Raw genomic sequence first — 17,215 nt, 5'->3', positions numbered from 1 at the left:
TCTGCCTCTGCCTCTGCCTCTGCCTCTGCCTCTGCCTCTGCCTCTGCCTCTGCCTCTGCCTCTGCCTCTGCCTCTGCCTCCCGAGTACTGGGCTCAAAGATGTGTGCAATAACACTGGGATCATTTTTTTTTAATATTTTTACTTGTGTGTGTGTGTGTGTGTGTGTGTATGTGTGTGCATGCACGTGTGTATGTGTGCATGTGTGCATGTGTTTGTGGTTGCCCAAAGATACCATAAACAGCCTGGCTCCCCCAGAGCTGCATTTCAGGTGGTCATGAGCTGCTGATGTGGGTGCTGGGAAGCAAGCTTGGGCCCTCATAGAGGAGCTGCAGATACTCTTAACTGCTGAGCCCTTGCTCCAGCATCACCGCCTTTCAAATCACTATTATTCTGCAGGAGAGAAGGGTACCGAGTGGCCTGTGTGTGTGTGGAGATCGGACGCCAACCATGTGAACTTGTTCTCTCCTTTCAGCTTTACCCAGGTTCCCAGGATCAAACTCAAGGCTTCCTAGCTATGGTGGCAAATGGCTTTACAGTCTGAGCCACCCCGTCTACATTTCCAGGTCAGCCATTTTGCAAGTAGCATGCTGTGCCAATGTACCATGCTGTGCTTTGGAAAGTTTTGTCGATTTTTTGTTTTTGTTTTTTTTTTTGAGACAGGGTTTCTCTGTGTAGTCCTGGCTGTCCTGGAACTCACTCTGTAGACTAGGCTGGCCTCGAACTCAGAAATCCGCCTGCCTATGCCTCCCAAGTGCTGGGATTAAAGGCATGTGCCACCACAGCTAGTTTTGTGGCGTTTAAGGCTCTCTGTTTGCTTGCTCCTTCTCTCTTCCTAGGGAGAAGGGAGAAGCCACAGCAAGGTGAAAGAGTATCTTGGTCACCAAAAAGATACGCTCATTCCAAATACCCAATTCAATAGATTTCTATTTAATTCTTAATTACCGTAAATTGGCATTTAGTATTTTACATATTTTTCACATTTCAAAGGAATAATTACGGAAAGTCTGTGGCTATTGCCAAAATAGCTACATTGTACAATATAGTTGATTTTAGAAGATGAAGGCTTTAAATTGGCTATTTAAGAGTAGATATCATGACCCTAACTTCACATACTCTAATGTGAACCCAACGACTGCCAGTTTAAAAAGTCGGAGTTTTTAAGATTCCACAGTGATGCTCGATTCCTGAAATCCCAGCTTTGTGCCTGGCACCATAGGACATGATCATGTTCACCCACCCCTGCACTGTTGGGGAATGTGGGCAGAGGTTCTTGTCAGACTTAGAAGGAAGGGAAGGGAGCATGAGCTGGGTTCCCAGAGGAACCCAGGAACAGCAACAAAGTGGGAGGCAGCAGTGAGAGACAGGGACATCCTGACAGGAACCTCTGTGTTCTCCAACAGAGCAAGGGTGGAAATGACTCCCCGTCTTAGGTGCCCACACACTTTGCATATCTGCAATCCAGAGCCCAGTTTCCTTTTTGGGATCTCATTTCCATGTTCCTCTTGGTAGAAGAGCCCTAAAGAAGCAAGGGCTCTTGTTTGCCTTGCCAGCACACTCTGTGCACCCCAGTTGTCTCATTAAGTATCTTTGCATATGCATGAAGAGGTGGGCCCAATGCTAGCTCCCTGGGTCTTGCTCAAAGCATTGAACCTCAAAAGAGTTCCATTGCCTTACCTGTAATAGTGAGAAAAAATGACAGCATCTACACTTCTTCCTCACAAGGATGTAGTACAAATTGCATGAGGTGATGCACATGAAAGAATCCCTTTTACCCCAAACATGCACACAAGGTCTCCATTAAACCTTTCTATATGCCTCAACTATATTGAATGCACAGTGTTGAGCACACAGTAAGGAGCCAACCAAGCACAGCAGCTAATTAAAGTGAAGGAAATTCCCCATTAATCAACACCGTCATTTGTTCCTCGTTAAAGCATGGTGGCTCTCCATTGCTACTCTTCTTTAGTAGACATCAAACCAACATATCCACCTATGCTGTGCAGTGGTTGAGAGCTGAGGGTCATGCCGCTGCCAACAACTGACTGTTAATAGAGCTTTGATCTGAGTGCTAAGTATGCTAAATGTCTGGGGCATTAAACCTTCTCCTTGTTTCCTTCCCATTTTCCAGTGTCTTGGGTCAGGGGCGTACTGACCCTTCTGAGCATTAAGGCTCTTCATGTTAAGCATTATACATTACTTGGAGACAGAATCTGTCTCCTCACTGGAGCTCATATGTTCTTATTAATTATTCAGTTATCCCACAAGTAATGTCATTACTTAGAAATGTGGCCATTTCCTTTTCTGAGGATGATTTCAAAATCCTCAATAATTTGGTAAATAGTCATGTATGAAGGATTTTTTTTAATCACATATTTTGAAATCTAGCTAAATTTGATAGGCATAAAACTGGAAGAAAACTGAGCTTAACAAGCACAAAGAAAGAATTAGATAGCAGCCTGTATATACATGATTTAAAAAAAAAACTACAAAATTGTACATGAATCCAAAACAGTAGCATTAGGAGAACCATTTTTCACTTTAATGACTCTTTTTTTAAAAAGCTTGTTCTCACCTTGCCTTTAGTACAATGCTCACGACTCAGACTTCACAAAAGACTCAGACTTCACAAAAGACTGCATAAGAAAAAAGAGCCTATTGTGTTCAGGAGTGAAAAGTCACATTCAAAGCTTAGGCAAATTGATTAGTATATTAAACAACCATCTAGAGGAAGGACTTCAGATGTTGCATTTCCTGGCAAGCATTATGACAAGGTTTCTATCGGTACGCATCATAAGATTGTCACCAGTTCTGCCAGGCTGACAAATACAATGAAGAAGCAAAAAGCACAGACAGGGACGCCTGTGCCACCGTGGCTCAAACAATCATTTAGGCAAATTTAAAGTCTTCCTTTCCTACCTCGTAACTACTCAGAAATAAAAATAAGATAGATTCTAACGGACTTGGTACCAGGAATTGTGCTAAGCAACATGTGTCTATCTTAACAATAATTTGTGGAATGACTTTCCTTTCTTTCTTTTTGGTTCTGTTTTGTGGTTCTTTTTGTTTTTTTTGTTTTTGTTTTTGTTTTTTGTTTTTTTGATATAGAGTCTCATGTAGTTCCAGCTGGCTTGGAACTCACTGTGTAGCTGAGCTGATTGTAAACTCCTAATGTTCCTGCCTCCACAGCAAACTACTAGGATTACAGAGGCATAAGCTACTTATTTATTATTATTATTATTACTATTATTTATTTCATAATGGAGAAAACAGAAGTTTTGAGATTAAAGAATCTCACACAGATCCCAAGCAAAGCCAGTAAGGCGTGCATCAAATGCTAACTAGAACTTCTATCCCTGTCTATCATGCTGCACACTGACAGTTAAATGAACAGGCTACTCAGTATGAGTACAAGATGGGCCTTGTCTTACCAGATCCTAAATAGGAAGTCTGTATCTTAATTCCTACAAGCTTTGGTACAGAACTTCAGGTCCAGGACAAATTCTGAACTCAGTAGCTAAAATATTTAAGGTTCTGGCTTAGAAAGCACCCTAATAGCCAAGCTTCCATCTTGTTGAAAACAAATCTCCACCTTGAACCTCAGTTCTTCAGACTATTCAGGACATGATTTGAGGATAAAATATCATTTCTGGATAGGCCCTGTACTGGCTAGTTTTGTGTCAACTTGACACAGCTGGAGTTATCACAGAGAAAGGACCTTCAGTTGAGGAAATGCCTCCATGAGATCCAACTGTAAGGCATTTTCTCAATTAGTGATCAAGGGGGAAAGGCCCCTTGTAGGTGGGACCATCTCTGGGCTGGTAGTCTTGGGTTCTATAAGAGAGCAGGCTGAGCAAGCCAGGGGAAGCAAGCCAGTAAAGAACATCCCTCCGTGGCNTCTGCTCAGCTCCTGCTTCCTGACCTGCTTGAGTTCCAGTCCNGACTTCCTTTGGTGATGAACAGCAGCATGGAAGTGTAAGCCGAATAAACCCTTTCCTCCCCAAGTTGCTTCTTGGTCATGATGTTTGTGCAGGAATAGAAACCCTGACTAAGACAGGCCCCATCACCATTCTCTATTCTTCAGTTGAAATACTCTCCCTAAGATCTCAGTGTTGCTCACACCCAGTGCTCCTTGCTGCCCTTGAACATCAGCCTTACAGGATGCTTCCTCCTCTGATGCAGCATCTCTCATTTGGTGCCCAATAGCTTTCTTACACCTGTTTCTACTTATGTATCCGACTTTTAAACCATTACAATTCCTAATAGCCAGGCATTCCTAAGTCATACCATGTTGATTCATTCCTAATTACATAAGCATAGAGTAAGAACTTGTCTTATTGCTAATAATAAATATGTCTATCTAATTTAATATATATGTTAAGCTATATTCCCCTCCTATTACTATAAATTTAAGTATTGGTCATATGAAAGATGAATTCATGTATTGCAAATATTTGAAATATTTGTTGATTTTACTGTCAGTCTTTAGTACAGTGGTCTTAACCGGTGGGTCATGAACCCCATTGGAGTTAAATGACTCTTTCACAGGGGTTGCCTAAGACCAAAGGAAAGCACAGATATTTCACACTATGATTTATAACAGTAACAAAATTATAGTTATGAAGTAGCAGCAAAAATAATTTTATGGATGGAGGTCACCACATGAGGAACTGTATTAAAGGGTCGCAGCATTAGGGAGGTTGAGGACCACTGCTTTGCTAGGACTGTCTTCTAAACAGCCAAAGAAAAGTGTATTGATTTGTTTGGTTTTTGTTTCACTGTTAAGAATCAAACATGAATTATAATCTCTGAATAATTTCAATATGTAAATTAATTTTAGCCACTTCTAAGGCTTACATTGAAATGTTTTGCTTTGTTGTTTTTCTTTTTGAGAAAATACTAGTAAGGAAGTGGAGGGTATTAATAGACTTCATGTGCAACCTACTGAGTGCTCACTAAGCAATACAAGGTGCTACTCGGACTATTCAGGACATGATTTGAGGATAAAATATCATCTAAGAGGATGAATATATTAGATATGGAGAAATGGCATGGAGAGGCAAATATCTTATACATCTCTTGGCCTTACTCTGGAGTTTATTCACCTTCCAGAAGAATATACATGCATACTGAGTCCTTCTTAGGAAATAATTCTCTCCCTTTCTCATAAAAAAATTCCTTGGTTGTTTTAAACTTAGCAATATACTGTAAAGCCTGGGGAGTTTGTACTGAACATGAAAATATCTAGTCTAAAATCAGCATGGGACATATGTAAGCTGTCTAATTATTTCTCATACCCTTCCTTCCCACGACCATGTTCTTGTTTCTACCACCTGTGGTGAAAGCAGGTGAGCTCATGCTGAAACCACCAATGGCTGAGACTGTGTTGAGGAGAGCCTTTCAGGAGCTGATGGGGGAAGGAGGGTTACTAGCTGCAGATTAGCATGCCAGGCATATGATATAAAACCTACATTTTTGAATGTTTGATAAAGGCAGACAATAGGTGCATATACTCCAGTATTCTGGTGACTAATATTTAAAATAAATCAGTATTATAAAGCATAGATACCATCCCTGAAACCATAAAAATGGGATTTTTTAGTTACCTATTAATAAACATGCAGAAACCATACTTAGCTGCTCAGAAAAATGGTGGGTACAATTTTCATCAGTGAAAAGTAATAAAAGATACTGAAACCCATAAGAACAGATGACTATCAGTGGCTCATGAATTAGTTGTTTGTTGTATTCTCTTGTATGTCTAGACTTTTAAATTGCATACAGAACACACAGAAACAGGTATGTGCATGAACACAGCACTTACATGTACATGAACATACATGTTTCTCATTCTTAAAAAATTCTGCAACAAATATTAGTTCAAAATCCCTGAAATTTAAATGTGTTTATTGAGCAACAGGCAATAAAATTAAGAGTTATCTTCCTTTTTAGAAATATATAATCAAGGATACATATATAATTTCATCCAAATCAACACATTTGAGGTACAAACTTTCCCCACAGACTTTCCTCAGCTGGAAAGTGGCTTTGCCACACTATTTTTCTAAGCCTCCAAACAGTGTAGCCGTGCCTGCCATCCCTGCTCCTAAATTTCTGAGCACACAGCCCCTGCTAAGAACCAAGCGAGCTTTTCTATCTGGACCTGAGTTACAAATGTCTGTCCATGCTACATCTCACCCAGAGCCAGATGGTCGAGTCTCCTCCCACACTGTGTCCTCACTGGCTTGACACCCGAGACTCAATGCCTTCTAGAGCCTCTGCCACACAGTAGGAACTTAATAAGTCTTCATTCAGTGAGAAAAACTGAATGCTCTACTACATGGGAGAGACAGAAGAATTAAAATTAAACGCTAACCCACCTGTTTGTCATGCTCTGAAACTCAAACTAATCCTCACAGGGTATGTGAAACACTATCATGAAAATCTCCATTCTTTGTGTAATCTTGTCTGTCCATACTGTTTTACAGCCTCTTACCAGAACATAGTAGGATTCTCAGGCACTGTTAGGAATGGGAGTTGGGGATGTCTGTATTTGATAGGAGGCAACACAAGATTTTTCGAAAGAAGGAATGAGCTTGAGCCAAAGAAAGCCCAAGAAACCATCTGGAAATATAAGAATTACAAAGCTCTACCAAGCACACGTTACTAAAGGCAAATTTGGCAATGAGAAGAAACAAGAACTTAAAAAACAAACAAACAAAAGGTATTATTAATCTTATTAATAAATTATTGTTGTTGCTGTTATTGTTGTAGTAAAAATAAGAGAAAGACCATGTCTTACATATTTTCCTTCTTAGCCCTAGGACACAGCTTGATTCTGACATTTGGTATCTATTCTTTGAGTGTTCATTAAGTGACTCTCAAGCAACTAATATAAGACACAGTGGAGTTTTCAATATCAGAGTCAGTGAAGAAACAAAAGGATTTTTACAGAAAACAGATAACAAGACAAAGAATGCAAACACACATATACACATTATGTCTCAGAAACTAATAGGTGCATGTTGCTTGACAGATAGGTAGCTGCCTTTCTCTAATATGACTTTGCTTAAGCAAACAAAGTGGCCATTCATAAACAGTTAAAGTGGGTAAAGGCATTGTCACCAAATAGTAATAGTAATAGTTCTTTAACATAATTAAATCACAGATGAGAGTTATCATATAGTCGACTACATCCAAAGCATCTTACAATGTGAGACATAGGGGAAAGCTAGCAATGTAGATAATGCTACTAGTCTTAGGACAAAAAGTCAAAGCTGAAAATGGCTGAAAACCATCTGCCTTCACCAAGAAGTTTGGATGCTCCAGCTATTCCAAGGCCAAAAGTCAGGCATTCTCAGAAGAGGTGGAGATGCTCTGATTTATAATTAGCTAGGGTCTTGTGTGTGTGTGTGTGTGGTGGGGGCTCCTATCTGTTAGACAGACCTTTATAACCACAAGAGTCAAAATGTATTCCAAGGTGGAAAAGAGATGACTTTGCACGTTCCTGCTGTTGTGGATTGGCAAAGATCCTAAATACTTGCCCAGAGTTGGGGTGACTTTTCCTACATGCCCAGGGTTTCACAGTCTGATCTGGCAATTTTCTTTGCTTCATACTGTGAAAGCACTGCCTTACAATCAATAACCCACCTTGTGGTCCTTACAGTCTTATTTAAATATCCTTCTGTGTTCTTTGTATGTTTAAAAGTTTTATTATGAAACTTTAAACACATCAGACACTGGAAAGATCAATTATGGTATTTCCATCACTTAGCTTCAAAGGATCATTAAAACTTGGGCTACAGAGATGGCTCAGTGGGTAATGGGAAAACCTGAAGATTTTATTTCATATCTCTGGAACCTACTTAACTGCTGGTTGGGTGAGGTGGCGCATCAGTCATTTCAGCACTCAGAAGGCAGAGAGGGTGGTGCTGAGAACAAGGTGGATAGCTAGATTAGCTGAGTGGATCAAGCTCTGGCTTCCACTGACAGAGGCTGCCTCAATGTAGAAGATGTGAAACAATTGAAGGAGACTCTCAACATACCAACATCAACCTAGAGGTTCCATAGCCATGCAAACACACACACACGTACACTTGCATCTGAAAATATACAAACATGAATACATACATGTATATACACCACACAGAGAGAGAGAGACACATAGACAAAATAAGATTAAATATGCTCTTTAAAACTCTCCACAGTTCCATGCAAAATTAGGAGATAACATTTGCCAAAGGTAAGCATCCTTATACGAAAGAAAAGTTATCTTCTCCCCAGACTTCATGGAGAAGAAGTGGACATTGTTACAGAAGGAGTGTTGAGTAACAGAAGAGAAGCTATATTAAGCAAAGATAAAGACATGCACAAAATCCGTTGTGGATTACTAAGTAAGGCTAGCAGCATCATAATGTGTAGATGAATGTCATAGCGAGACCCGAATATATGCTGGTTTTCCTGGAGGATGCTGCTCTCTTCTTCTTGAACAGGTAACTCTGCATTTCTGAGAAATCACAGTTACAACCCCATGATGGCAGCAGTACAGGTTATCTACACCAGCGTTCCCTACCAGGGCACTCAGAGATGAGCTGTATGTCCACTTCCCATCTACTCTCTGAAGGTCCACAGGCAAACAAAACAGGGACCACACAGGATTGGCTCCTGACCATACTGTGGTAAACTCTCTTTTATAGTTCTATCTCAGCTGGGTTAGCACTCAAAAACATAGTGACCTTGTTAACAGAGAGACATACAATTTGCCACAGTATGGCCAGGAACCAATTCTGCGTGGCTCTGTATATGAGTTGATAATATCTGCCAGAACTTGTGGTAAAAGAAGGATTGAAAAAAAACCATAAAAGTATAAAATTAAATCCACATATTATTTTATAAAGTTCTAATTCCCGTACACGACATTCCTTAGTGTTGCTTACCACATTTTATCTAGGATAATGAATTGTCTCCAACTAAATGAGAGCTTAACTTGCCACATACTATATTTCAAATTTGTCTGTAGGTGCTACGAGATGGCTCAGTGGGTAAAGGCACTTACTGCCAAGCCCGATGGCCTGAGTTCAATCTCCAGGACCCATGTGGTGGAAGAACAGATTTGACTCTTGCAAATATATATTCAGTTAATTGAAACTTGCAGCTGAATAGCCTTCACTGTGAGTTCTCATAATACAGTGTTATTAGAGCTTCAGTTCAGCCTGGTGTGGATAAAATGGGCTTCTATGCACATAACCAGCATCTATAAGGAGGTGCCAAGGAACGGACATTGATTATCTGGGTTCAAATGTTTGCAGCTGGAGTGAACTCATTTTTAACACTCTCAGAGTGCTTCCTGACTAACACAATGAGTTACCTTGGGGCTTAAATTAATGTTACCATCTAAGAATGAAACCTTTTGAAAGCAACCACAGATGACAAAATTAGTCCTCACTACAAGTAAGCCACTGCAGACTGTATCTGTTTGGAGATGCCCAACTTCAAGTCAGATATTCAGTTTTCAAGGCCAGGAAAATATGTCAATACAAAAGAAAGCTCTAGGTAAGTTCTGTGTATTATATAACGTGCCTGCAAAGGTGAAGTTAGTAACATAGATGTAACCGTGTAAGAAGTCTAGAGAAAGAGCCACTATAAATCAAGAACCTGGCAGGTTTTACACAACAGTATCAGGGCAACGAAATACTGGGTCTAGATGGCAGATCTATCTGGTCACTAAGATGGTCGCCTCCAGATATTCTCTTCAGAATGCTTACTATGTGTGCTTAATGGTCAGCTAGACTGTGGACCTGTTCCAGCAATTCCACGTTCTAGGGATAAAGGGAAATTAACAGAATAAGAGATGTGTCAAATGATGGTTCACACTGCTGAATAAAAATGAGAAAAGATGATCGGCAAGGAGAAAGAAAGGTACTTTAAGCAGGCTGCTCAGAAAAGATGTGACAAAGAAGACTGGATGCAAATATGCTGACGTGGACATAGGTGATGCAGCTCCCACTGGGAGAAGAGAAAGGAAGAGGAGGGGAGAGGAAGGGAGGGGAGGGGAGAAGAAGGGAAGAAACAGGATAAGAGGGGAGAGGAGAGTAAAAGGGAACAGGGTGGAGATGCAAAACGGCCTGATGTAGGACAACTAATTTAAGCTTATCCCTGACTAGCTTACAAACAAGTGAGATTCAGACTGTGGCTATTTTATGTGGCTTTGACAATTACTAGGAGGGGGTAACCTCTAATCTACCCTTCTAACTCCAGGCCTGGTTACTCAGCAGTGTACCCCAGATACTTGCTGTTTCTTCTGGCCTTGTGCTCATGGTCTATCTCCTTTCGTGATGGCTTCTTCCTTCCCCTCTTCTTCTTCCTTCTCCTCTCTTCTGTCTCTCCCCTCACTAGATCACTCCAAACACACCACTCCTAGTCCCTCCAGTAATTAGCTGTAGTCAATTTTATTTAACCAATAGTTTTAAATCAAGGGAAAAAATTTTGCCCAACAAGAGCATGTAAACATCCTAAGTCACCCCTAGGCCTAGACCCTCAGGGTACAGGCTTTAGCATTACAGTACATAGCAACAAACCAATCCTCAACAGAAAGCGCATCGCTGCCTGGATCCAGAATGTGATAGGACTAGGAAACGCTGAGGCTAGCCTGCATTGGGGTGGGGGACCCAGAATGTGAAAGAAATAGGAAGACCTGAGGCTAGCCCACATGGGGTGTGTGAGCTATCTTTAAAAATGTGGCTTTTAGTCCGGTATATATGGACAGTCTCACCAGGTGAGAGCACGGCATTGCTATGATCTGATTCATATTCTGGCGGTTTTGTTTAACTGTCCCTCAACACTAAAGTAGGCAGGAGATTGTGCAGGTTACAAGGGAGTTAGGAAGCTGCAGCATTCTCTGCATAGGATAATGTTGACAAGATCAGCACATGGGCACTGCAAGTGGGGGGCAAGGTGCAAGACAATTTGGACAGAGAAACGGATTTCCTAAGGGACTAAGTCATATGAAACAGGTTAGAAGTTAAGGGTGACTACAAATATTTGTCATGATCTGCTGGCAAAGTCATGACTAAATGAATTCATAGATTTTTATGTGGTTGAGGCAAACAATCCTTTAGAAATGTTTATATCTGTGTGCATTGATTCCATGAGCACTAGGCATGCTTTAAATTGTTGATCATATCTACACGGTGCCATTACGGAGATTATTTTTTTTATGCCCAGCACAATAAATGAATGTGTTTTAATCACTATGGATTTCTCTTCTGTCAACAGTCAATGAATTAGGAAAATTCTCATTTAGTCATAAAAATAAGTCCAAACACACTCTCTCACTGTAAACAAGGGGAAGACTGGAGAACTGCATGAAAACTTGCCTCCCGACCCAGAAAGGGGTATCTAACTGTGAACCCACAGAAAGGAAGGCGCAGAGTGCCCTCAGTGTGGAACCACACTGAACTCAGTGGCTGAGGAAGCCAGAGTTGAACACAGCTATACACTAAGCTGCAGGACCAAAGGTCAGGCTTCACTCAGGCTGCGGAGGCAAGATGCTGAGAAACAAGGACACAGAGACAGGAATTACTGTAGACAAGCTCTGGAAAAGCACACAGCAGATTCACAGACTCCTCTGAATTTGGAGATTTCCATATGTGTGGTGGAATTTCATAACTTAAGGCCATAATTACCAAGAATATAAAAGCTAACCGCTCCTAGAGACTCCATAGCTAGGGAGCATGTGGGTTCTAACATAAAGATGCAAAGCCTTTATTGGCCACGGAGAGCATTCGGGACAAGACTAGTTCTCTTTGGCTAATATGCCTCCAGAACAAGGGTTCCTGCATGCTTATGCATTCAAATGTTGGTGAAAAGCCTCCGAAGCCTCAGGATGATCTGTGAATAATGTATCATAGGTAACAACCGGAAGGAAGGAAAAAGAAGAGAAGAGAAACAAAACCAGGGCACAATGAAACTCAGGTGTCTGAAGAAAGAGAACTGAAAGCTGAGTCTTAGCCACCAGCAACATGAGCCAATGGATAAAACCACCTCTGACCCAGCAGAAGGGCTGAACTAAGCAGGCCATGCCACAAAAGCAGATACAGTAGCACCTAAGACCCCCAGAGCATCTGTAATCAGCCCAGGGTTCTCGTTTGAACCAGAAAGCTCAGCAAACAATTTGAATGACTGTGTTATTCATTTCCCAAGGGTGACAAATGACCAGCTTCATGTCAGACAAATAAGAAGTTGGTTGATTAGACACAGCATATGCCATGGGTTTTACTGACTAACGCTCTGCCCTTTAATTCTCAGTCTGCCCTACAACAGGCTCTCAAAAAATAAAGGTTATAGCTAAAGAGCTAATGACGGGGAATATTAAATATTCTTAAATACTCAAAACAAAACATGTACAAAAAGAAGGCACAGTGACTAAGAACAGATGGGAGAAATATAAAAACAGAAAGATGGTGATTTAAACCCAAATATTCCAAGAGTCGCTTTAAATAGAATTTTAACCTGCTGACTAGAACATAGAGATTATTAAATTTGACCAGAGGGCAAGACCCAACTACATGAGTCTTATCCAGCCCTCCCACAACTTAAGAGATAAAGACACAGATGAATTTGGGGGAAAACGTTTGGGAAAGATGAACCATAAAAGCTGTAATCAGATGGTACTTCTGATACAACATTGTCATACCAGGACTCCAAACCAAAACTATGATCAAAACAGAAAGAAGCATACTGTGATGAAGGAGACAGCTGATCAAGGGGCCTTAGCGATTGTCAACATAAATGTGCCCAGGAACAGGCTCCAAACTACCCTGCACAAAGCCTAGTGGAACTAAAGGAGAAATAATTCCAAAATTTTAATTAGATTATTCAATGTTCTCAAGTATTGAAAGAATAACCAAACAGACTAGCTGCAAAAATAAAGAATTCTTGAACATTATCAGCAAATATACAGAACTTGCATTTGTGAAATACTAACCCCTATGACAACAATATGCAGATTTTCCTCTGGCTATACCTGAAGGATAGCGAGATAAATATGTCGCAGGCCATAGAACAAGTAATTCCTTCAGAAGGCTTATAGTGGTTAAGAAGATGTTGTATCACTACAGTGAGGAAGAAATCATTAGAAAAAAATAGTATGGAAATCCTCAAATAAATAGAGTGCAAAAATTATTTTCATTGCATAGTAATGGAATAAGACAGACATAATAAAAATAAGACAGTACAAGGGAGTGACAAGTATTTATAGTAGGAGACACGGAGTTAAGTGATATCATGAAAGCTAGCCTAGAGAAATGACCCAGGAGTCAATATGCTAAGAGTTCACTTGAGGCTTTTAGAAAATTAAAGTAAACCCAAAAGTATGTTTAAAACATATACAGATTAAAAATGGAAATTAATGAAATAGAAGACAATAAGGAAGAGACAGTGGAAATAATTGCAGTTTCATAAACATTAATAAAATTGATAAACGTTTACTGCACTTGACTGAATAAAATTGAGTGACACACCCTCCAAGTGTCTGTGGCCATTTGGAGCAATTGAAACTCAGACCCTGTTGGTGAGCAACAAAATAGTTTGGAAAACAGGTAGGCAATTTCAGGAAATTCCACTCCCGTGTATCCACCTAATGTGTCTGCTACCAGTTCAAACCCATTCACTTCAGAGACCACCAAAGGGGTGGGGCAGCTGTCCTGGGCACACTAGATGCCACAAGGTAAGGCTCTGTAAAGGAGAGTTCTGGAGAGATAATTCAATAAGAGAGGTTTCCCTCTCTGGTTCTGGCAGTTCCCTTACATAAGACTCATACAAAGCAGGCATGGTTGTGTGTCCCTTTTCTAGACTGCTTTTGTGTCACACAGTGGTCAAAAGCGTAGAACACCTCCCTCTGGAACTTTTCCCTGGAACAGCTTTGTGGTACAGTCACACTGTCAGGGAGTCTCTACAGGAACAGCATGCTCCAGGGACCACAGATTGGCCTCCCCACAAGTGCCACCTGCTAAGCACATTTTGCTATGCATTTTCTGGCCAAAGAGAAGTGTCAGTAGAAGGACTTCCACCCAACCAGCTTCCCTCAGCAGCTCTTCAGGATGCTTCAAAGTCAGTGGAGTGCCCTTTCCTCTCGGCTTGCCTGAGACCCCCTCTAGACTGCTGCCTTCTATTTAAATTAGCTAATCAGTTTCCCTTGGCAAGCTAGACAGTAATTTTCCAACAGTGTGCCTAAGTATCTCCCCTAGACAGCTCCTGGCCCTCCTTAGGGAACCTTTAGCCACTGCCCCCACTTTCTTCTAGTACTCCTGAAGGTAGATTTCTAGGTTGAGAGTCTTCATGGAAATTCTCTACCATGTAGTGAGTCCCTCCATGCCATGTCAGATGAGCCTGAAATTTTATCCCAGAGATGATTGTATCATAGACCCATCCTTGGGGGGTTTGAAAGTCTACTAACCCTCTCTTCCTTAGAATTCCACCTCTTAATCGCCATTGCAGTTTTAATGCTGGCTTCAGAGGATATGAAGCCTCTCATTGCCCAGGACATGAACAGATACCACCCCCCCCACACACACACACACACTACATAATTAAAAATAAAAAGCATCTTTCAAAAAGGGACAAATAAATAATTTGTAGCAAATTAGTATAATAAAATATTATTAGCAATATAGTGAATGGGCTATTCATGACACAACTTGGATATGTCTCACCCTGGATGAAAGAAAACAGCCACTCAAGAGTATATGATTCCATTTATAGAAAACATACATAGTGCTTGCCTGGAGTTGCAGATAGTGTCATAACAGTGAACTGCCATCGGCACAAGAATCTTGGTGGATAATAAAGTTCTGCATGTTTGTTTGGTTTTTTTTTGTTTGTTTGTTTGCTTATTATTGGTTATTTTGTGTATTTACATTTCAAATGTTATACCCCTTTCCTGTTTTCCCCTCTGCAAATCCCCTATCCCCTCCCCTCTTCCTCCCCCTTCTCCCTGCTTCTATGAGGATGCTCCCCTACCTACTCCCACCTCATCACCCTAGAATTCCCCTACCCTGGGGCATCAAGCCTTCACAGGGCCAAAGGTCTCTCCTCCCATTGACGCCAGATAAGGCAATCTTCTGCTACATATGCAGCTGGAGCCATGGGTCCCTCCATGTGTACTCTTTGGTTGGTAGTTTAGTCCTTGGGAGCTTGGGGGCGGGGGGTCTGATTGGTTGGTATTGTTGTTTTTCTTGTGGTTGATATTTCACTGTTATGTATATTTGCTAAGATTTAATAAGCTATGCACTTAAAATGAGTCAATTTTATCACTTAAGAACAATATGTCACAGGACACCAGTGCTGTTTGATGATCTTGTCCTGCAGAACTCATTTGGAGTTTCTGAGTCTCTAGAAATTGTAAGACAAAGATTTGATGCTAAAAGATGTATTAAAGAGCTGTCACAACCGGGAGATGGTAGTGCATGCCTTTAATCCCAACACTTGGGAGGCAGGGGCAAGTGGATTTCTGAGTTCGAGGCCAGCCTGGTCTACAAAGTGAGTTCCAGGACAGCCAGGGCTATACAGAGAAACCCTGTCTCAAAAAACCAAAAAGAGCTGTCACCTGCTACAGTTTGTTGTGATACTGTCTGCTTGCACGTTGTTGATGACCTGAAACATAGGAAATGATGACAATAGAGACAATAAGTGGTATAGTTGTCACTCACATTGAGAAGTGTGGACAACCATGTCAACTCTTGCTAGAGATCTTTAGGTCAGAGATCTGTAATCAGCCTATAATAAGTCAACCAATACGTATAACAGGTGACCCATCTGGAGTTACACTTTCCCCTAGGCAAGGATTTGACATCGAGGAGCTCGGCATCTGAATTCATAGCATCTGGACTGGATCCTGGGCCTACTTTCAGATGTGTAATGTCCATGGCTATGTAACTTAACCTCTGTCTCAGTTACCATATATGTACCCTAGAGACAGCAATAGTACTTTCCTTGTGGTGTGACCATGGGATTCAGAAATGAGCCTGTTAAAGGGAACTTACAAAACAGAGGGTATATAGCAAGATCTCAGTACATTACATCTCGTTGCTATTATTACCTTGCATACCTAGTGGCAAACGCTACCAGAGTTTAGAAATGTGGTCACAAGAATAACCACAATATGAGAAGGGTTATGACAGTTATCAGAAAACTAAGAAATCCACAATAGGAATATTGTCAATGACACACTCTGATACCATCATTATATTAATGTAATTTTCTCCACTGAATGGATGCCAGGACAAAGTTATTTACTATATGCAAGGGCTGCACTTCTATCCATGTAGCTCCACATAAAAATCATTATGGATTGACTTATTTTTATAGGATTAACTGATAAAAGCTAAGAACATCTTAATAACACAAGTTTCTAATTTAAAAAGATTTCATGTGTGTCTGGTTACTGAAGCAGAAACCACCAGAACTTTAGAACTGTCGGTGAAACACATTAATAAATGCCAGATATCAATGGCTAGAATTCTACAACTTCCAGGGACTCCCGCTCTCATTCCCTAAAGCCACAGACTGCAATGTAGATGGTACTCAAACTAAAGAGTGTATTCTTTCTTGGTTTGTTCATGATAATATCTTTAGCATCTTAGATTCACAAACTTTACAGACTTAATTAAATCCATAGTTTGTCATCATGGAACTCAGTTTCCTCCACAAAATATTCCAAATTACCTCCTGTCTACAGCATGGTTTTCACAACTTCTCCATACTACAACATTTCTCTCCCTTTGAACATATTTTAATTTTTAAATCTATTTTAATTTTTGTTTCTATCTGAAATTTCATACTTTTACCCCATGTTTCCCTGCTGTTATATAACTTACCCAATATTTAATCCAGTCTACTGAAGTTTGTAGGTCTCCAAGGACAGGGTTCATGGAGTGAAGCCATTCCCTGCTTGCTCTGTATTTTCTCATTGCCTGAACTAAGATGAATGTAAGATTCATTTACAGAGACTTTAAAGTGCTAAAGATCCACCCAGATTGGATGCTTCCCGGATAAAATGAACAGGCAGACCTACCCTATGTGATCACTAGTTGATGGACAACTTCAGTTTTGAAGGACATGAAACACAGGGACCAAGACCTTGTCTGGAAAAAAAAAAAAAAAAAAAAAAAGATTTGAAAACATGAAAGCTCATTTGAGGTGACTAAGCCAGCAAGGCTT

General features: G+C 40.6%; 1 protein-coding gene across 3 annotated transcripts in view; it reads right to left on the bottom strand.

Annotated features, from left to right (window-relative positions):
- Pde4b (phosphodiesterase 4B) overlaps positions 1 to 17,215 on the bottom strand; it is a 518,640-nt gene that overhangs the window by 456,709 nt on the left and 44,716 nt on the right. Inside the window, exons 2-4 of one of the 3 annotated variants that reach the window (XM_029475815.1) lie at positions 17,070 to 17,139; positions 16,873 to 16,973; positions 15,603 to 15,649 (exon numbers count right to left, since the gene is read on the bottom strand). The exons of 1 other annotated variant lie outside the window; for it this stretch is intronic. The gene's annotated coding sequence lies outside the window, so the exon portion shown is untranslated. The remainder of the gene's footprint in view (positions 1 to 15,602; positions 15,650 to 16,872; positions 16,974 to 17,069; positions 17,140 to 17,215) is intronic. One more of the 3 variants, XM_029475816.1, reaches the window with a different exon arrangement.

The sequence above is a fragment of the Mus caroli genome, chromosome 4 (genome assembly GCF_900094665.2).
Source record: "Mus caroli chromosome 4, CAROLI_EIJ_v1.1, whole genome shotgun sequence".
NCBI classification, from domain to species: domain Eukaryota; kingdom Metazoa; phylum Chordata; class Mammalia; order Rodentia; family Muridae; genus Mus; species Mus caroli.
The sequence above is the reverse complement of the archived record's forward strand: the minus strand, read 5'-3'. Positions and strand labels throughout refer to the sequence as shown.